Genomic DNA, 21,957 nt, shown 5'->3' on the forward strand with positions numbered 1-21,957 from the left:
TAGACAGAAGACAAACTACAGAGTGAATCAAATTTTAAAATATAAATGAAGATCCCCCAGTCTCCCAGCCTAAGGTTAACAGTATAAAGAAAATAGACCTTGCCTTTGATCACCAAGGAAGTGGTCACCCCCTCTCAGGGGGAAAGGAGAGTTATTCTTTGAGCAGGATACAGAAGTGCTCCATCGGATTGGACCAGGACCTCTGCATTCATTCAGCAAATCTGTGTAAGCTCCTACTACATATGGGAATCTAGTAACTAGACCCGTTCCCAAGGCTCTTGGGCTTTATTATTCAACAAAATAGACACGACTCCCCATCCCTGGGGGCTCAGAGTTTTAGCAGAGGAAACAAGCAGCATGTTAGGGGTAGCAAGAGCTTGGGGAAAAATACGAGTGATATGAGCAAACTCAGGTGATGGCGGTGGGGTGTGAGGCAGATAGGAGGGAACAAGGCAATCCTGGCAGAGCTCACGGAGTAATGAACTTGAAGCAGCATAGATCCGGAGGAAGAAGGAAGAGCCGGAGCCAGAGGCCCCCAGACTGAGGGGGAAAGTGTGGGCGGAGAGGCAGAGCATGCCGGGTCCTGGAAGACTTTGGGACGACTTTGGATCCTAATGAAATGGTGACCCTTTTAGTGAGTTTTGATGAGATGGGTGATGTCCAATTTATGCTTTTGTTTTGGTTTTTTTTGGGGGGAGGGTAATTTATTTATTTTCGTGAAGGTGCTGTGGTTTGAACCCAGGATCTCATGCATGCTAAGCATGGGCTCTATCACTGAGCTACACCCACCCCCTCAATGTATGCTTTTATAGGCTCCCTCTGACTCTGTGTGGATGAGACTGTAGAAAAGCAAAGATGGAAGAAGGAGGCTATTTGGTGTCCAAGAAGTGGCTGAAGGTGGCTCCTAGGAGGGTGGGGAACAGGGAGTAGGTGGTTAATGAAGACAGAGTAGCCAGAATTTTCTAACAAGATGGATTTGCTGTGTGTGTGTGTTTAAGAGAAAGAGAGAGAAAGAACATGGTTCCAACATCTGGACCTGGAAAATGGGATGGATGTCCTCTCCATCCACAGGGGATAGGACAAGATGGGGTTGAGCAGGTGGAAAGGGGCTAGAATCAGCTCAGTTCTTCAATGTCATGGTTAAGGAGTCTATAAGATATTGCTACCAAAATTCCTAATAGGTAGAGGAGTCTGGGTTTTTTTTTCTTTCTTTTCAACTTTAAAAATATAATTTAAATGTATTAATTTTATTATGTGAATGAATTTGGAATTTTATTCATGCCAAGTTATATGTTATAATAGCCAAATGGAAAATATATCAGAAAAGGGGAGAAATGAGGGCTTTCACATAAACTGACTGTCCATAACATAGGTAAAATTTCCATAAAAACAGTCTTCAATGCAAAAACCTCATCTTGGTGCTACATAAAATTAAATGAAAAAGGATTATGTTGATGTATCATTATTTCATGTTACATAATAGCCCCAAACAAACACACTGTTTAACTATGGGGCTTGTAGAAATACTATTCACTTTATTAATATAAATACAGAAATGCAGAAAGGTTCTAAGGTAGAATGAGCATCTTAGTGGAAATAATAGAGATCTGAGCATTTTACATGATATGTATGGACTGATTCAAAATTTGGAAAAGTAATTTACACAGTAGAACACATGTATGAATGTGAAAGCAAGATGAATGAAAGAAAAAGAATATGAGTATCTGGGAGAGAGTTCCAAATGGAAAAGGCCAATCAGGGAGTTTTGGACATATCGAGAAATTGAGGGCATGTCAATTTCCATTTCTGGTTGCTTCCACCAAAGGTATCGCAGGACCCAACTCCGGGACACATTCGCATTAAATGTTTGGAAAAAAGAGGAGACTTTGGCAAAAGACCAGCCAGTGGATCGAAAGCAGAGCGATGGGCTGGAGGCCAAGTAAAGCAGGAACACGGGGGAGGAGTGATGGAAGAGCTGGGTCAAATGCTGCCAAAGGGCCACGCATGATGAAGACTAAAAACTGACCACTATATTTAGCAACGTGGGGTCACTGATGGCCTTGACAGAGCAGTTTCCATAGAGCAAGGGATCAAGGGAACAGCCAGAGTGGGTGCAAAATGGGATGGCTCAAGAGAATATGCAGACATTGAGTTTAAACTACTCATTAAAGATTTGCTGCAAAGACACAGGGTGGCAATTGATGGGGGCGAATTAGGGTCAAGGAGTGCTGTTCCTTTCTTTTAAGAGGATGGACTTTTATATACTGATAGGAGACAACTAGCAGGAGAACAAAATAGATGAGGTAGTGACAGAGAGGATGGATGTGGGAGTGACAGCCTGGAGAAGATTGGATGGATGGCCCCCATGGCGACTTTTGGTTGATCTGGCTTTCGATGTCACCTGTAATAAGAGGTGGGGCAGCGAGAGTGAGGTCACAGACATCAGAAGGCGAGAGGATGTGCTGGGGGTTGCTGGTGAAAGTTCTCTTCTGTTGGCTTCAGTTTGCTTGGTCAAAGTAGAAAAGTAAACTTACCAGCTGAGGAACGAGGAGGAAGAGCTACTAGAGTCCAGAGCATGAGTTACGAAAGAGCCTTCAGGGACAATGGGATAGTGAAAAGAGCAGGGGAAGACGGGGGGGAGTGTGCTCTCAGAAAGTTACATTTTATCTTTGAGGTCCCCAATTGTTGGATGTGTGATTGCCCATCCAGCTGTCTACAAAATAAAAATTGAATATGGTTCAGGGAAAATGCTATTTCATTCTAAGAGGCTGCCTGTTTCTCAGGAATGGTCATCTTAAACTGTAAACATTACAAAAATGTTGAAAAGAAGAACTTGTGTACCCAATGACCCACTATTTTCTATAAATTTGCTTGCTATTTAGTTCCCCTATCAATACCGCAGAACCGATACTGCCTAGGATGGAGATACATTAATGCTTATGTGGAAATTAAATCTGTAACTTTTTCCTAAACTCCATGGCTTCCTTAACATCCCATTCCCCTTGGAATTTAGAGGTGTCTGGTATAAGAAATGAGAAACAGTTTAAGAAAATCCCGGCTAAGAATTACACAGCACAACCTCAGCTCAGAAGTATACAGCAGTAAAAAATGTTTAGCAGCAAAACTCCGTAACTACTCTTAAAGAATTTTGCAAACCTGGGCCTGCCCAGATGTTTCCAAACTGGAGAGGTACTCCAATCACTTGACCGGTACGGGAACCAGAGGCTGGTCAGCCTTTTCTGTAAAAGCCAGAGAGTAAATATTTTCAGTTTTGCAGATCATTTTGTTATAACCATGCAGGTCTGCAATAAGAAAGCTAAGAGCACTGGGTGACAGGAAACAAATGGGCATGCCCACACCCTCCCTTCCACTCAGGGCAGATTCTCTGTGGTGGGGAGCTTTGCCACAATGACTTGTTTCTTTGTTTCCATTGGTTTCTTTGTTTCCACCTTACTGCTCAAGCTCAGAACTTCAAGTGAGCCTGGTCCTTCAGCATCCATGCAGACAGAAGGCTGAGTTGGGGTGGGGACCCCACCTGACAGAGAAGAGAGTTGGCTTGTCACCATGACATTAGACAATCACACCTTCCGGGGTGAAAGGGAACAAAGATAAGGGAGGGGCACAGCTGTGGGACCCCTGGGTCACCTGCCAGGCTTTCTCTCCCTCCAAGGCCACCCTGGAAGCCTGGGTAGTGTTGGAGCTCAGCTACAGTGATTAGGCTGAGGGGACTCAGGATAAAGGACCCTCCGTTTCCACACTGGGTTCCAAACGCAGCCTCTCTAAGTCTACCCTCTGAGTTTCTGGAACTCAGCTGGAAGAATACATGATCAGGCCAGACCCAAAGCCCAAGCCAAACACGACAGGGGTCACGTGGGGTTGTAACTCCATGCTCAGTGGTCGGGGTCTCCTTGCAAATCTGCAGAAATCCCTGTCCCGCCTCATTCCTGGGAGAAACCCCAGATCTCCTCCTGCTCTGTCTGTTCTTCTCTTGAGGCTATTGTCCTAGAGGGATGCAGAGTCCTTGAACCTGGCCATCCAAACGTACATAAGCAGCCTGTTCAATAAAATAAATTATGCACTTTTTCACATTTGCCAGTTTTTTGATTCCAGAAAGGCTGCGGGACTCTTTCTCACTGTCTCCTGTGCCCGCATCACTTGGTGGCCCTCTGCTCATGGAAACACGATTTCCCAAAACTGCACCCTGCCTCCCAGCTTGTCAGAGGGGAGTGACCCTCAAAGACACAGGTGTTTGTGAGGATCCTTTCCCCCAGCAGAAAGCCTACTCCTGGAGCCACGGACAGGGATCTGGCCTCCTGAGCTGCTCAGCTTTAATTGAAAGCCTAAACTGGGGACCCCGAACATTGCTGAATGACTTTCTGAGTCACCTGCGCTGGAGGGGCCTGATATTTCTTTCCAAGAAAGGATGTAGCGCAGCCTCCATTTTCAGGGCTGACATTCATGATGGATCTAGTTCCCCCAACTGCACCCCTGGAAGGAGAGGCCCTTCCATCCCACTGGTTAGAAACCCAGCCCAGGGGAGTTCCGAAATACCGCATCGCTATCAGGTCCAGCATCGCTGCAGAGTGGCCCCTGTCCCTGAATGTGCCCCTTCCCTGGGCCTTCCCTGCCCCGACATGACCACACACCAGGTGGTGCTGGGGAAGGCAGGGAGTGCAGTGAGGGGTGGGGGGAGCAGAGCCCCTTGCTCTGGAGTGAGAATTCTTGGGGAGACCACAGAGCAAGGCACAAACCACCCCCACCCTGTACCACAAACTCTTAGCCCCGCCAACACAGGGGCCGCTCTGCGCCCTCTCACCATGGCTCTCCTGTGAGACTGCACCCAACCCGGCATCTGGTACCACAGCACTACCTCCCCTCTTATGACAGATCCCGACTTCTTGGAAACTGCCCAGCAGCGCGTATTCAAGGCCGGCAGCGGGCCTGGCGGTTCTGCACTTCAGGTGCCCTACCTGGCCAGCCGTGCGTGCCTGGGCTCAGTCCTCTATCTTGCCCACCGGTAGCCTGGGTCCACATCCGGTGCAGGCGGAGGCCGCGGAGCCCAGGCTGATCCCCACACACAGACAGGTGAGGGTGCCCCCGCCCCGCTGCCCCGCTGCCCCGCTGCCCCGCCCACTGGTGGCAGCACCGCCCCAGCCTCCGGCCGGAGCCACCTGCAGGTCAGGACGTCCGCGAGGCCCCGCCCTCCCCGGCCCCGCCCAGCTGCCCCATAAGCCTCCCCCCACCCCCGCCCTGGCCGCGCCCTGGCTCCCATTGGCTCCGCAAGTTCTGCCCTCGCACGTCTAGCCTCGGAAGGAGGCACGACGCAAGCGCTAGGGGAGGGCCCCGCGGCGTTGCCTTGGCTACAGGCCAAGCGTGCACTTCTGGGGCGGGGAGCGGGCTCCGGAAATGTGTAGCTGCTGGGGACAATGGCTGTGCTTGCTGCTGGGGATGGCGGCTTTCTCGGTCTGGCGACTAGTTCTTGCTTGGTCAGTCGGCAGCCGACATCCTGTCTGGGGCGTCGTCCCACAGACGGTAAAAGTACGGCCGCTCTGTTGGCGGGGCCAGTGGACATGGTCCAGGGTGGGATCCGGGTTGGTGTGGCGGCCGGGGAGTTGCTGTGGTGCCGGGGAGCGGGTTGGGGCGGGGGGGAAAGTGCTGGGTCATAGCCTCGGGCTTTCCTCCCCCTCGGGCGCTGGGGCTGGGGCCGCGAGTCCGGGTAGCCCTGGGTGGCCGCGGCCTCCCAGAATCCCCGGGAAGGGCAGGCGGAGGACCCATCATTTATGAAGCGGGGCCTTATCCGGGTTTTGAAGAGTCCCAGAATCAGATGTTGGAATGGGGTGGCTTATCAGCCTTGTTTATCTGCAGGGAAATTTCAGTTCCATCCAGATGTTGGCTCCTTCGGTAAACCTCAGGAATAAGACAAGGGTCAGTGCTGATTAGTAGTTATCTAGGGCTTGACTCAAAATAGACTGTGCGGGCTGTAGGGATGGTAGATGGGCCCTCCCTCTCAAGGTTGGCAGACTTCTGGGATTAAAGGCCCCACTTGAGGATTACATCCTCATCTGCAGTAATGGAGGTTGTGGAAAACATTAACACAGAGAAGGGAGGGGTGTTGCTGCGGTAACTCATTAAAGAAGTCAGGACCCTTGCCTGGCTCTTCTGTAGGAAAGTCTCGCCTAGGGTAGGGCAGCAGCTATCAAAGTGTGTCCGAGGCCCCTGGGATGCAAGACTATTTTCGCAGAAACGCCGGGAAGTCACCTGCCTTTTGCACACTCTTGCACTCCCGAGTTTCCTGTGGGGTTTTCCAGGGAAAACCTGGTCTGTGATATCACAAAAGAGGGAATACAGAGGCAGATAGGAGAATTCAGCTCTCACCAGTCCAAAAGAGATTTGCAGAAATTAAAATCACTGCTATTCTTCTCACTAATTATTTTTGTTTTGAAAAATAAAATTATATTTTGTTTAAGTGTATTAATGGTAACATACAGTAGATTGTTAATATTTTTAAGTGAATTCATACACTTTTTCTAACTTCTTATTTAACTTCTAACACAGGAAATATTGATAGATTTAACTCACATAAATAGCAGCCTTTTGGGGTTCTCAGTAATTGTTAAGAGTGTATAGGGTTCTGTAGAACAAGAAGTTTAAGAGCCCCTGTAGAACGGGTGCTCAGGTGCTAGTCAGCTGCTTAGTGGTGTTAGACGGATGCCAAGATGTCTTCCGCAACTGCTCCCCGACTTAAAGTAATTGGCCACATGGAGATGGGTGGGCAGTGCCTCCACTTTACAAACCAGAAGCTGCTGAATGTGTCTGGAGTCTAGGCCATGGGCTGTGCAGGGATTCCCGTTGTATCTGTTCTATCTAAGCCGTGATTCCTGTGCAGAGTCCTGGCCCTGAAGACCCGCTCTCCTTTGCTCCCTGCCAGATACTTTCTGTGTTACGTCAACACTCCAGAGGGCTTCAGCCTCCGTAGGAACGTCTGCATCCACATTGCCTTCCTCCTGAAGACCCTGCTGAAGATGGAGGAGCCGGTACTGGTGCTATCCCCTTGGGGCCACCTCTACCACTGGCAGAGCCCCGACATCAACCAGGTCTGGATTCCCTGGTCCGACTCCTTTGACCTCCCAAGTCTCAACAGAAACATCCCTGACATTGAGTACGAGCAGTTCATTGCATGTGAGGTGGTAGTCATTTAACTGGGGCCAGGTGGTCGTTGTTTTGGTTCCGATCTGAACATTGGGCTGTCTTACTTTGGGCTTGTCGGTCTGCTTCGGGACCATGCTCATGTTTCCCACACTGCAGGTGAATTTGACTTCTCCTTAGTTTTTTCGGGAAATCAATTTGAAGTGTATGAGCTCTATGTCCCCTCACCTCTAAAAACCCTGGCCTCCTGGTGAGATGGAGCGGTGACAAGGAGGCCACTGCCACAGAGGCCTTGTCCCAGAAGGACTCGCTCCCTTTGCACTCAGGGCTGTTCTTACCTGTAGGAAAACACAGTGTGTGTGTAGCATGGGCCACGTGCTGGAGAAGGTATGTAACTGCCCATCCAGTATAATTTGGTCCTGCTCAAGCTTTCCATTTTAAGTTTTGTAACAGGGAATAGTACAAGATTTTCTTTGAATAATGGTATTTAGAGCTTATCATTTTTTTAATTGAAATGTGGTTGATTTACAATGATCTGTTAGTTTCAGTTATACAGCTGTTTTGTTAGTTTCAGGTATACAGCACAGTGATTCAGTTGTACATAGACATAGTCTATTCTTTTTCAGGTTCTTTTCCATTATAGGTTGCAAGATACTGAATATTGTTCCCTGTGTTCTACAGTGAATCCTTGTCGTTTGTCTGTTTTACAAATAGTAACTTGTATCTGTTAATCCCAAACTCCTAAGTTTGTTTTACAAGTCTGTGAGTCTGTTTTTGTTTTATAAATAAGTACATTTGTATCTTTTTTTAATTCCACATATAAATGATATCATATGATACTTGTCTTTGTCTGATTTATTTCACTTAGTGAGATCATCTCCAGTTCCATCCATGTTGCTGTAAATGGCCTTATTTCCTTCTTGTTATGACTGAGTAATATTCTGTTATATCTAAATACCACATCTTTATCCAGTCATCTGTCAGTGGACGTTTAGGTGGTTTCTATGTCTTGGCCATTGTAAACAGTGCTCCTGTGAAAATTGGAGTGCAGGTATCTTTTGGAATGAAGGTTCCCTCTGGATATATGACCAGGAGTGGGATTGTTGGATTAGGTGATAAGTATTTTTTCTTTTTTTCCTTGTCTTTTGAGGAATCTCCATACTGTTTTCCACAGTGGCTGCACCAAACTACATTCCCGCCAACCGTGTAGGAGGGTTTCATTTTCTCCTCAGCCTCTCCAGCATTTATGGTTTGTGGACTTTTGAATGATGGCCATTCTGACTGGTGTGAGATGATAACATTGTAGTGTAGTTTTGAGCTGCATTTCTCTGATAATTGAGCGATATTGAGCATTTTTTATATGCCTATTGGCCATTTGTGTGTCTTCAATGGAGAATTCCATGTTTAGTTGTTCTGTCCATTTTAGTATTTGGTTGTTTATTTTTTTCTTATTAAGTTGGATGAACTATTTATATAGTCTAGAAATTAAGCCATGGTCAGTCTCATCTTTTGCAAATATTTTCTCCCATTCCATAGGTTGTCTTTTTGTTTTACTTATGGTTTCTATTGCTGTGCAAAAGTTTATAAGTTTAATTAGGTCTCATTTATTTATTTTGGCTTTTATTTCTGTTGCTTAGGTTGCTTAGATGGCCCTAGGAAAACATTGCTGAGATGTGTGTCAAATAATGTTTCCTTGTGAGAAGTTTATAGTGTCTTGTCTAATATTTAAGTCTTTAAGCCATTTTTATTTTGTTTCTTTTTGGGTTTTTTGTGACTATGTATGCTTTTGATGTGTGGTTACTTTATTCTTCAAATATATCAACATATTACTATATCTATTTCCTTTAGACTGATAATCACGTAGGCTCCAACACATCCTAAGAATAACGAAGAAATAAAAGAAAGAAAAACATCTGTATTTTCTTGCTCACCGCTCCCATTCCCTCCTTGTTTTACTTTGATGTCCTTTTTCATTTTTACATCTTTATGTTTATTCTCTTGTAACACGTTATTGCATTTCCAACTATGGTTTTCCTGTTTCTATAGGATCCTGCTTCCTTTCTGTTTAGAATAGAACCTTTTAATGTCTCTGTTAGGTTCAATATTGCTGAATTATCTCACCTCCCCCTTCCCCCTCCCCCCAGGCCTCTTAATACTCAGTCCAGGAAAGCTAAACCATTCTAGCCTTCATCGGTTCTGGGAAATCGATCCTCAGAGTGGGAAAAGACACTGAAAAATAATATTCTGTGAGTTGCTTTCTAACTTTGCCCAGAGATGAGAAACATCTGAAGGTGGAGGAAAAAAGTTGGTGGTGGAGAACACAAAGCCTTTTCTCCTTTTGCTACTGAAGAAATGATTGCTTTTGTAATTAGTGATGATGCCCTTTAAATTGGTGAGATCGAGATTCCACAGCTTCAGCGCCTGTGAATAACCAGCCGGGAGAAAGCTCTCTAGGGCCTCTGCAGTGGGAAAGGCAGCGCCTCTGAGCACCTGTTGTTGTGTATTCTTCTTGCCTCCACATGGGTTCACTAGGCACCGTGCAGGACGATGCAGTTAATTGAGGTGGAGGACGGAGGACGGGGAGACCCCTGCTGTGTGGCGAGCCACAGGAGCCCACACTTGAAGGACAAAATGTAGAGTAGTGGGGAGGTCATAGGAACAGAGGATGGTTGAGACCCAGGATAGTGTCCTGGAGTCCAGCAGCCAAGGCTGGTGGGGCAGATGGGGTCCTGGGGCATGGGCAGCACTTGAGGGATCTGAAGCAAAGATAGGAACCAAGAGACTGGATTCGTGTGGGGGTATGGCGCCCCTTGGAGGCTGCAGGGCAGCACAGCGAGCCCAGGGGGAGCGGGCACTTCCCCAAAGCTGGGTTGACAGGTCACAACCAACTCACTGGGGACCGAGAGGCACTGAGTCATTTTTAAATTTTTGTCCCTCTTCCTGGAAAAGAAACTACTGCCTGTTAAATAGCCTGTGTCGTTAGTGAGAACTAAAGACATGAAGCAAGATTGCCTCAAATGTCATCTATTGTGTAGTTGTTAATAAGTGTCAAATGCAAACTGGAATAGATGAAATGAAACATTCAACAGAGGATTTTAAAATCATTTAAAATAAAAATTCTTGCTGCCTTTGTTCTTCATTTCAGGGTTCACTTGGTGATAATAATAGTAACCAAAGCAACAGCAAACCCTTACAGAGCTCTGTCCTGCTGTTCCAGGAACGCTGTGTTCACGACAACCCAATGAGTTGGCACCACTATGAGTTCCACTTTAAAGGTAAGGACATTCATTAATCACACGGCTAATAAATGGCAGAGCTGGGACTTGAACCCAAGCTGTCTAGCCCCAGAGCCCCCTCTCAGCCCCTTCACTGCAACTCATCACTTGGCATGCCCGACACAGGCCAGCATTTAAGAGCAGCGTGACCTTGGCCAAGGCTGCTTCAACGCTTGGTCTCTATTTCCTCATCTGTAGAATGGGGGTGTGGGCAGTGAACTCTGTGAGCTCAGTGGTCAGTCACTCCAGCTCTGCTATTCTACTGCTTTGAGTTAGTTTGGTAAGTATCTGAGCCTCTGAATGGCCCACCCATAGGCTGGCGCTTTGCTAGGCCCTTGGTTACGGAGAAAAGTAAGATCAGCCTGCTGCTCCGAGGAACCTGTGTCCCTCCATGGGAAGCAGCTGCGAGGCCCAGGCTCCCTCGCTGGCTGTCGGGGGCTGGGCAGGAAAGTCTGATAAGAGAAGACGGAGGCAGAGCCCCTCCAGGAACAGTGGTGGCCACACAGCTCTCAGGAGCGAGAGCCTCTGTCCAGGCTGCTGAGAGGGGGGTCCTCATGAGGCCAGTAGTCCCCCCAACCTAAGACCTCAGGACAAAGATCCAGCCATCCCTGCAGTGTCACCATAGAGCCAATCCATCCTCATCACTGTGCCTCTGTGCTCCTTTGTCCTGGGGCCTCTCTTCCCCCTACACCCAGAAGACTTTCCTCCCTCTCTTCTCTGAGTGTCCCCTCACTTCACCCATGGCCCCTGCTTCCTGGGTAACCATCTCTGGAGTTGACACTTTGCCCCCTCACACACCCCCGTTTGATCAGGAGCCTGGGTTGACCTCCTTGTGCTCAATTTCCACCTTCAGATCATTGCTCCTCCTCTCTTGGGAGCACCTGGAAAACCAAGATCCTTTCCTAGCAGTGCCTGCCACCCTGGCCTCCCTGCTCATCTGCCTCAGTCAGGAGCACCTGGACCACCAGCTCTGTATTGCCTCACCTCCTATCATCAAGACGTCAAAGTTGACTCTCCATCCACCACCCAGTATGGTCATTTTAGGGTCTTCTCCTTCAGCCTGAGCCAGCCACCGCCCATTCACCCTACCCCCGGTCACATACCCAGGCATGACTCCACCCCAGTTCCAGCCTCTCGCCTTTAAGTGCCCACCTCTAGCCGTCCAGGTGCATGTCCACCAGCCTCCCTGGCCCTCCTTCACCCTCACTGGGGCATCAAGCGCTGAATCCTCTGCTTTCCAGCCTGTTCACATTCCTCTTACTTCCACTTCCCCACCTTCCAGCTCTGCATCCACAGTCAGCACTCTCTTTATGACAAACAAAACCCCCTTGACCCTTGATCTTTTCAGTTCCTCACCAGGACGACTTCCATCTCGGTTCACCCAGCTCTATTTATTCTGTGGCTGCAGGCAGCAGGCTCTCCCAGCACAGATTTCTAAGACTACAAATCAATGCCTACCATGCTGCCACTGCCAGGCAATACTCCAGGATTTCTCTAGTGAGCACATTTCCCCACTTATCACTTAGTGGTGTCAACATTCTCTGCTCTCTGCACAACTGTAAGCTTCCCTCTGTCTCTTCCCTGACTCCCAGCAGATGGCCTCGCCTCCTGCTTCAGAGAGAATGACATGTCACTGGAAAGGAACTCGCTCACCTGCAGCAAATCTGCTCACCTCACCTTTTATCTGTCCCTCTCCCACCTGGACTCTAGCTGTAGTTGTTCTAATTTAGTGAGTGTAGTTTACATATATATACACAGTTAAAAGCATAGCACACTATAGGCTACCTTCTAGGGCTTACTTTTTCAATTTAACATAGAGTGTATGATTCATCCACTTCGTTGCATGTACCTGCAGTTCATTTGTTTTAACTGATCTTAAATGTTGTGTGTGTGAAAGTAACACAAAGCAAGGGTAAGCTAGGATTCAGGATGCTGGTTACTTCCTGTGAGAAGAGTCCAAGAGCAGGATAGGGAAAGAGGACACAGTATGTCACTGTCAATAGTCCTGTTCTGATGCTGGGTGATAGGTTCACAACTGTTTCTTATAATATTAATTTTAATACATAAATACCTCTGACAGGCACCTAAGGTGAGAATGTGTCATGAACCAAGACATACAATGGATAATATTACATCATTATTTTTATGTAATCTTGTTATAAAATATATTAATCATAATCCTACATTGTTATGTTAGATATTATATAGATGCATGAATTATATATTCTGTATATAAATACATACATATGTATTATATACTATCTGATAATAAATAAACAGAAAATAATATGCTTGTATATCTACTATTATGTATTATTTAATAAATAATAACATAATATATCCTGTTATATGACATGGCACCTAATCTTTAATCAGATAAAAACATGCCACTATATGTAATGGTAATTAATGAAATTAAATGAAAAAGCCCGCAGCTTTAACGCCAAAACCGCTCCAGCTGTCACTGTCTTTTTTCTTCCCTTTCATGGTCGAGGTCCTCACGGTGCTATCTGTTCCCCCTTTCATCTCCTTATCCTGAACCTTCCTCCTCCTCCCATCCCATGCTGGCTTCTGTCCCGGGGTCCCGCTAGTCACCAGCCGCCTCTGGGGCACTGATTTGCGGGCACGGTCTCAGGCCCCAGCTCACCTGCCTGTTCGCCGCCTCTGCCACCGCTGGTGGGGGCGGGGCGGGGGGCAGAGTGCACCTCTTGTCCTGGAAGAGGACACAGCCCAGACTCAGTGAGCAGCAGCAGGTGTGGCCGGGACCTGCAGGACTGAGGGATGAGCCAGGCTGTCTGCGTCCAGACCTGGGGCACTTGGAGTGTGAAGAAGCCCAGTCCTCACTGCCCCTGAAGTGAGGAAAACACCCTCAGGTGAGTTAAAGTGCTTATGACCTAGGTCTGTTGGCTGGAAAGGACAAACGGGCCCCTAAGGGGAGGGTAGTTGATGTTCCAGGCCCCACGAAAGCCCTAAGGGCTGGCGGGGAAGCAGGCTGGACGCTCCACTGGACCCAGTGTCCCTTCGGGGGTGGGGCCTTCGGGAACAAGCAGAAAGCCCTCGGTCTCTGGGGGGAACGGGGCAGTGAGGGAGCATCCCTGCGGCGAGTCAAGTGACGTCAGGGCCTGTGGGATTTGTTTGTATGGCCACATCGAGCCTCAGCATAAGCCACAGCAGGAGTGGATTCCTGTCTCTCCAGGTGCCACCGTGTCAGAGTGCCAGGCTTCAGACCCGATCCCCTGGGGTGCTAGGACAGTTATAGACAGAGGCGGCTTGGGGAGGCCTCAAGACGGTGGTACTGGCCTTCCTGCCGACACGATGACACAAAAATCAAACAATCTATCGATGGGAAGAAAATAAGAAACATGGTCACATCTGGACCCCAAGCTTACACGTGGTATATGGGTGACATTTATCGACAATCCAGTGAGGTTCTGGCCAGAGCTAGAGGCCAGGGCAGCAAGCCGGGAGTGGCATTAAGGAGCATCGTGGTGCAGAGGATGTACTGGGGGCCTGCAGGTTCCTCCCAGGAGGAACCTCAGTGTTTGGGAGGTGGCTAACATGCCTGCTTCTTGTCACCAGCAAGTGATGCCACCTGCGGAAAATCAGCTATGATCCTGAGCCGGGTCAGCCCTGGGTGATGTGATGAAGGCTCCTACAAGAGGGGGCCCAGACGGATAGTGAACCAACCAACAAGCTGATGAGTTTCTGGCCTGTGTTTATCGTGCTTTCGTATCAAGAATGAGGAGAGATTTGAACGGCTCACCATGAAGATTTTAATAACTTAAGAGGTTTCCGTGTCTCACTGCATTTCAGTGTCACCCGGAGGAATTCAGGAGGTGTTTAGACCCAGTGGAGACTAATGTCCTGTTGGTTCCTCATCAACCTGGCAAACCCACCAGCCCTCTATGGCCAGACCTTGGCAAGTGCCTTCCCTTGTTCTAACAAAACCCTTTCTACCCACGCCTGTGGTAAGCTTTTACTTTTTTTTTAATTAATGGGGATGAAGACACCTTACAGCCTTCTTAGGCCTTTTCTTAGGCCTTCTGCCCTTAGACCTCGGCAAGGGGGCTAGCTGCCCTGAGTCCTGCACTACAGAGGGTCCCTCTGGCCCTGACACTTCCTCTGGCCACACCCTCCACAAGGTGGAGTCAGCAGGGCCAAGGGGACATGGTCATTGGCTCCATCCCATGCTCTAGAAACCCTGGACCACAATTGCCCTGCCTCAACAGCCCGACCCATTTCTAGTGCCTGCACCGGCTATCCCCGGAGTTCAGATTCCCAGGACTCACAGAGAGGCCAAAGGGCAGCTGTTTGCATGGAGGGTATGAGCAGAGCCCGGTCGTGAGGACTGAGTTTCCCCCTGTGCACATCCAAGGCCCCTTGTGGCAGGGGATGGACCCAGCATTGGGAAGAAAAGGGTCAGGCTAGTGATCAGAGCCTGGGAATCAGCTTTCCCCACACACTCACTTTCTTTGCCGAACTCCCCTGTGTCTGGGAATTCTAAATTTGAACCTGGTCTTCCCCCTTATAATGAATGTATATTTGTAAAGGCAGGACTTTAGAACCTACTGCACTTAACATGTTTACATGTATAGGATGTGAGCTCCCAGGTATGCTCTGGCCCTGCACTTCCAAAAGTCCAGAGCAGTTATGTTGTCTCTACTGAGACTGTAAGTGGCAAAGACCATCTCCAGAGAGGAGAGGTTCCTGCTTCACGCTCCAAAGTCAGGATCTTCTGAGTGGGTAAAACAATGGACACTGTGACCCTCAATTGTAAATTGATTTAGAATAACGCCAAAGCGTGTTAGACGTGTGTGTGCGCATGCACGCACCTGAGGACATGTGTGGTACATGATTCTGTGTGTGTGTGTGTGCGTGCGCACGCCTTGGGATGTATGTGGTTCTGTATGTTATGTGTGTGTGTGTGCCTGAGGACGTGTGTGGTTGTGTGTATGTTATGGGTGTGTGTGTGTTACATGACTCCGAGTGTGTGTGTGTGCCCGTGGGGATGTATGTGGAGCAGAGTCAGTGTGTCTGCATGTGTGTTTGTGTGTACGTGCATGCATTAGTTTTAATAGTAGAAGCTGTCCATTAGAATTATGAAGTATTAAATATTGTATGATGTCCTTTGCTGTATAATTCAAAATTAAAATAATCTTCAATCACAAGAAATTTAGTCCCTCTCAGATTCTGATTTTTTTTCCAAATTGATTATGTCTTCATTTTACTGATGAGGAAACTGTAGCTTAGAGATGTTAACTGACTCAACCAAGGGCATGGAGCTTGCGAGCCCAGGACCAGGACGCAGTCCAAGCCGCGCTGCTCCAGAGGCCTAGAGCCCTGCTCAAGATCACGCGTGGCCTCTTAGCGGGGGAACCGATTCTGATGGGCTGTGGCCAGCGTGCAGGCTGCCCAAGACGGAGACTCGGGAAGCCGGGCGAAGAGTACCAGACAGCAGACAAGAGTGAAGGGCTGCTCAGAAGTCAGATAGGTTCCTAGGTCTTGGATGAGGAAGGAGGCTCACTGCTCAGCCTTGAGCCCTTTGCTAGTGGCCAAAAGGGACCAAGGCATACGAGAGCACTTCTGAGAGCTGCCTGCCAAAACCTGGAAAAGGACTGCTCAGGACTGGCTCTGCAGTAGGAGCAGAGGAAGGAAATGTAGCCTCTTGGTGGACATTCTTGGTGATGGCAGTAGGAGGGCTAGCAGCCTTGGTATAGAGGTGGCAGGACAAGGTCCTAGTGGATGATCGTTTTCACGTGTCTTAAAAATCATTGATTAGTATATTGTATCCATTTTGTGGTTTATTGTAGGGTGGTAAATATGGTCAGTGTTACTCCATATTACCTGGATTAATTAATTTTTTATTGTTAATTTTCTCTTCAGTGATTTGGAAGCTATATTGCCTCTTAATGAAAAGTCTCTAAATTTTTATAAATCATCTCTAAGTTCATAACTTTATATGCAGTTGGACCAGTATGCCTATAAGAATCTCAGAAATGAAATAATCTATTAGATCCTGTTCCTCAATAATGAAAAATTTAGCATATTTTAGCTCTCTGCTGTTCCAAATAGTGTGTGTGTGTGCGTGTGTGTTTGTGTGCTCCAGTTACTACTTTTTAGACAGTTGCTTAAAGTTTGTTACATTAACAAAGAAAATATAGGTATAAACATCTTGGATTTCATTGCTCGCTACCACTATTTAATCCCATGTCTTTCCCACTTTTGAGTTATTTACTTATCGTGATTTCCCAATCAACTGGACACGTGATTGACTAATTTTTTTCGAGCGGTGGACTTGGAACACTTACATATCTATATGCAGATTTATGTTCTCCTCATCAACAGCTCTCAGTGTGTTGTTGATAGCCCAAAACTTTTTTAAAATTAAGACATTGTTTTTCATCACCAAAAAAAAAAATTCTTAATTTAAGGTGCTGTCTTTTTATGGCTGGCTAGTCTTGTATGCTGAGTGGATATTAATAGAGATTTCCTTAACCTTCCTCCTCCTTTTTGCCATGTCTCGAATTCATTGAGAAGCATGTTTTTACCATTTCTCAGATGGGCTTCCACTTTGACTTCCGCTTTAAACCATCACCCCACTCTTTTTCTCCATGCTTATTCCTGAAAAATGAGCTCTCTTTCAGTTTTAAGGTGGTTCCCGTCAAAGATGTGTGACTCCCTGTCCAAAGTTCCAAAGGAAGAGAAAAGGAAAGATTCCTGTTTCTGGTGGTTACATTTTGTCAGGTTAGAGATCTAGTTATCCGTGTGGCTGCGGTGGAATCTGCAATATCTTGGCTCCGAGTTTCCTTTTTCTGGCTTAATAGGGGAACCGCATTAGCTGGGGTCACGGCGCTGTGGCCGTTGTCAGGATCCTGGGACTGAGGCAGCCCCTTTGCCTCCTTGTTATTTTGATCTTGCAAACTGGGTCCCAGCTATGTGAACCCTGCACCTGGTGGCCAGGATCGCCCCACACGTGACGTGTCCCCAGTTCCTTGGCGTCCCTCACTGCTGTCAGCTAGTTCCAGTAAGAGTACGTGATGGCTTCCAATGCGGTCCTTCCTCCTTCCTCTCCAGGCAGGCCCTCCTTTCCCACTAGTTGGCCCTAAGCCTTCTCTCCTGCGCTACATACGCTGACGGAATTCCTCAGGGTTTCCAGCAGGTAGATAGGTCTCTTCTATGTTTGGACCCCTTCAGTGCTTGCAGTGAAAATATAGGATGTGGGAAGGAGGAGCTTGGGGATTCTCCGTATCTAGGGGCTCCCTATCCAACAGATTCAACTAACAGTGGATTGAAAATATTGTTGAAAAAACAGAAAGTTTCAAAAAGCAACACTTGAATTTGCCATACACTGGCAACTACTTACATAGCATTCATGTTGTATTAGATACCATGAGTAATCTAGAGATAATTTAAAGTACACAGGAGGACACAGTGAAAGAGAAAGTGACAACAAATATATGTGTATATTCATGTATAACTGAAAACTTGTGCTGTATGCTGGAATTTGATACAACTTTGCAAAATGACTATAACTCAATAAAAAAAGTTTGTATATATATAAAAAAGTAGATGGGAGGATGTACATGAGTCCCATGCAAGTCCTATGTCATTTTATACAAGAGGCGTCAGCATCCATGGATGTTGACTTCAGGGTGAGTCCTGGAACCAGTGCCCCATGGTTACCAAGGGATGACTGGAAGTCCAGGCTCATTATCCCAGCCTGTCAGGTCCCCACGTGGTCTGAATCCTACCTGTACCACACTTCCCTTGTCACTCTCCTCCAGCCCTGGCAGACTGCCCTCTGATTCCTGAACAGGCCACACTCACTGCGCTTCATGTCTGGCCCCTAGAAATACCCGTTACTTTCTGAGCATGACTCTGCTTTCACAAAATGGGCTGCATTGTCACTACAGAAGACAGTGTGGAGATTCCTTTAAAAACTGAAAATGGGCTTAACTCATGATCCAGCCTTCCCACTCCTGGACATATGTCAGAAGAAAACTCTAATTCAAAAAGTCACATGCACCTCAATGCTCACAGCAGCACTATTTATAATAGCCAGGACATGGCAACAACCCAAATGTCCATCGATGGCTGACTAGATAAGAAGTAGTAGTATATTTATACAATGGAATACTACTCAGCCATGAAAAACAAAATAATGTCATTTGCAGCAACATAGATGGACGTAGAGATATTCATTCTAAGTGAAGTAAGCCAGAAAAAAAGAAAAATGCCATATGATATCACTTATATGTGAAATCAAAAAAGGACACAAATGAACTTAACTACAAAAGAGAAATAGACCCACAGACATAGAGAAACAAACCTACGGTTCACAGGGAGGGAAGGGGATGGGAAGAGATAAATATAGGGATTTGAAAAGTGCCCCTCTTGGGGAGTGATGGAAATGCTGGCTATCTTGATCGAGGTGATGGTTTTCTGGGTGTAGACATTAATCAAATTAATCAAATATTACATGTGAAATATGTGTATTTTACTGTACAGGAATCATACCACAATAAAAGTGCCCGTAAAAAAAAACAAGAAAAAATTAGCGGCATTGTGTCCTACGTTTTTATGTGTCTTCAGTGAGGGGGTCTTCAAGTTTCTGGTCTGCCATATTTTTTGAACCAGAAGTGCCCTCCTTCCCTTTTCTTTGTTAAAATGTCAGTGGGTGGCATTTATTCCCGTGGCTTCAACTGCTCTCTGTGCACTGATTAACTGTCAAATCTTTTTCAGCATGGACATCTCAGTTCAGTCCCAGATATATACTTCTAATTGACAAGTAGACATTCCCACTTGATTAGCCCATAAAAATCTCAAGCTCTGCATGTTTGGATTTACTCTCACTCAGAACTAGGTTTTCTTTTTCAAACATGGCATCACTATCCCATCTGTATTCCGTGACTTACATCTGGGAGATTTCCTTTACTTTTCCACTCCCTCACCCCCATCAGTACTACAATTCTATTCCTTAATGTCCCCCAACTAAGTCCCTGCTCCTCGCTCCCCACTGCACTAATTCCCACCCCTTGCTAGTCTCCCCAGTGCTGTTCTTTAGAGTGAACAATCCACTTTGCTCACTTTTAATGACTAATCTGTGTCACTCTCCTCCTTAAAACCCCAAAGACATCCCTGCTGCGTATGTGAGGAAGTCCACGCTCCCTGACTTAACGTCACAACTTCTCATCACCTAGTTGCTGCTTTTTTTCAGCCTCAGCTTCCGTTAGTTCCTCACAAACTCTAGCTTCACTGACCTTCCTTCCCTAGTTGCAAAGTGCTGTTAGACACGACCAGGCGTCTGCACGAGACACACAAGCTGCTGAGAATCCCGTCCCCACCACGCACTCTGCTGGTCTACAGATTTGATGGAATCCTTCAGATGTCAGGGCAGAAAGCATTTCCTCTCTGACACCTTCCCTACCTTCTAGAACCCAGCCCCAGGCAGTGGAAGAGCCCCTCTGAACATATAGTATATATGATGCCATGTGACTCTTAACTCATTGTTTAGAAAACCTATTTAAATTTGTCTCTTTCACGACACACTGTGATCTCCTTGAGGAATGGGGGCTGTGCGGTATTTGTCTAGACAGCTAATGTCTGGCACAGACCCCAGGCCATCGGAAACAGTCTGCTGATTCATCAAGAATTGTCATCTTAGCGATGTAAGAAAGAATACATGATCTCTCCTCTTACACCATCCAGCAAGGGTCAAAATAATTTCACATAGAGCTACACAGGCAAAGTATGTGTATTCTTTTCCCCTTTGTGAGTCCGAGATCATAGGTATCCTGGAACGGAGGTGTCACTCTAAGCTGTCTGTCCCCTAGGCTTTCACGTCCAGCTTCAAAAAATTTTTTAGAAGTTGTAGGGATACGTGTTCATCACCCCGTCTTAGAGCAAACGGCGCTTCAGCCTGACCAAGTTTAATGTCCATATAAAAATCAGAAATCTTCCAAACTGAAGCCTGAAGAAACATTTCCCGTCTCTCCTTCCAGTATGTCCGCCATCTGTATCCCACATCCCCGCTGCTCGTCTGCGTCAGGACACCTTCCATCTAGAAACATTTTCGGTGGGACACTTGGATGAGAACTAATTACAGCAGTCATGAAAATGGCCCCATGAACGTAGGCTCTGCACAACAACGATGCTTTGACCGGAGGCCTCAGCCGTGGCCTGCAGTGTCTGTTCACGTGTTCTGCCTGGCTTCCCTGCAGACGTTCTGCAGAAAATCAAGCCGCAGTTAAAGTCATAGAAGGCCCAAGAAATCCAGAAAAATGGAATGAGATTCATCTCCTTGGAAATATTTTTGAAAACCATCCACTAATACGAAGAAGAGCTTTAAGAGGTTCGTTTCAGAGCAGATGATGTCCAACTGCAGGGGGGTCAGTTTTGTCATTGTTGCTCGCTAGTTGGCTTTCTGCTGCTTCTAATACGCCGCTTTTAAGAGAAGTGGCCTGAGTCGGCCCTCAGAGCAGAAAGGTGAGCTGGGCCTGGAGACAGCCAAGCTCCTCTGCTGTGTAGTAACCCGCTAAGAAGGAAGGGATGGCCCAGGGCTTCCTCTCTCTCTTCCCCTCAGTTATAAACTCTATGAAGGGAAAATGGAACAAAAAATCTTAATTCAATATGGTATTGCCAAGTATAAAAATAATTGTCTTTGGAGGGGATGGTATAGTTCAAGGGGTAGAGTACATGCTGGGTTCAATTCGCAGTAACTCAATGTAAAAGAAAAATAATAAAATTTCTTTAAAATAAACAAGGAAAAGAACAAAGAAGAAAAGAGGTCTCAAACAACCCAAGTTTAAAAAGAAAATAAAGTCTTTTAAAAATAGTAGTCAGCTTGGTCTTTTGCTAGATTAGGAGTTTGGGATTAACATGTACACACTACTATATATAAAATAAATAACCAACTCCCAGGTCCTCAATAACTTGTTCAACCTGAATCCTTTCTCTTTTTTCCCCTAAGCAACCCGTGGAAGCCTCTGAAATTCTCATCTGGTAAAAGAATTCATTTAAAGGCGGTTTGAATGTTACTGGTTAAAACAGTTATTTGTGGTTCCATTAATATAGGGTTAGTAAGAAAGACAGATAATAAACCAATAAGCAAATAAATATATGACGTACTGCCAGGTAATAATAGTTGCCACAAAGAAACATAAAGCATATTAGGAGAGAAAATTATTGAGTAGGAAATATGTGCGTGTCATTTTAAATAATGTGGTCAGATAAGTCCTCTCTGAGGGTAAAATAATTTGAATAAAGTCCTGAATGAAGCAAAAGAATAAGCCACGTAGGTAACAGACAAAAAAAGCCTCCCAGACCGGGAGAAGTGTAAGTATGAGACTTGGAGTTACAAACACAGCTGTCCTGGTGGGGACCATCTGGGCGGTGAAGATGGGCTGGAGCAGAACGGTGAGAACTGAGGCTGCAGAGACGGGTGAGGGTCCGGATCACACAGGACCTTTGTAGGGACTCTGGATATCCTTCTGAATACAATGGAAAATCACGAGAGTATTTTGCAAAGCAGAACAAC

The 21,957-nt window shown here is 46.6% G+C and overlaps 1 long non-coding RNA gene across 1 annotated transcript; it reads left to right on the forward strand.

Annotated features, from left to right (window-relative positions):
- Positions 1 to 5,381: 5,381 nt before the first annotated feature.
- LOC140698629 (uncharacterized) lies at positions 5,382 to 11,548 on the forward strand. Its single transcript, XR_012076400.1, has 4 exons — positions 5,382 to 5,532; positions 6,929 to 7,094; positions 10,292 to 10,421; positions 11,275 to 11,548. It is a non-coding gene; the product is annotated as an uncharacterized lncRNA (long non-coding RNA).
- Positions 11,549 to 21,957: the final 10,409 nt, after the last annotated feature.

The sequence above is a fragment of the Vicugna pacos genome, chromosome 10, assembly GCF_048564905.1.
Source record: "Vicugna pacos chromosome 10, VicPac4, whole genome shotgun sequence".
NCBI classification, from domain to species: domain Eukaryota; kingdom Metazoa; phylum Chordata; class Mammalia; order Artiodactyla; family Camelidae; genus Vicugna; species Vicugna pacos.